Below are 347 nucleotides of genomic sequence, written 5' to 3'. Positions count from 1 at the left end.
GAAAGGGAGGGAAACGTTTCTCCCGATACAAATTCTAGCAAACAAATATAAAATCTAACATAACGTATCTTTCCACTTATAATTCAGCCGAAAAACTAAGGACGAGAATTAGTCAGCGTTGACGCAACCCGGTCATTTTCCAGGGCACAAAGCTTAAAAGAAGCGAAATAAGATAATTCGTGGCTGTCAACACCAATAGCAGAGCGCGGCCGAGGGACGTCACTCCTGTCGCTACCAATCAGGGCCCGCCACGTCATGCCCAACGACCTAATCGGACACGCAATTTTTTTCTCTCTTCCCGCCAGAAAAATATCAAATGAGTGAGCGACAGTGAAACACGAGATGTT

General features: G+C 45.2%; 1 protein-coding gene across 1 annotated transcript in view; it reads right to left on the bottom strand.

Moving 5' to 3' along the window:
• LOC119587930 (nesprin-1-like) overlaps window positions 1–347 on the bottom strand; it is a gene marked incomplete in the record, with an annotated part of 36964 nt that overhangs the window by 15142 nt on the left and 21475 nt on the right.

The sequence above is a fragment of the Penaeus monodon genome, chromosome 23 (assembly GCF_015228065.2).
Source record: "Penaeus monodon isolate SGIC_2016 chromosome 23, NSTDA_Pmon_1, whole genome shotgun sequence".
Taxonomy (NCBI): Eukaryota; Metazoa; Arthropoda; class Malacostraca; order Decapoda; family Penaeidae; genus Penaeus; species Penaeus monodon.
The sequence above is the reverse complement of the archived record's forward strand: the minus strand, read 5'-3'. Positions and strand labels throughout refer to the sequence as shown.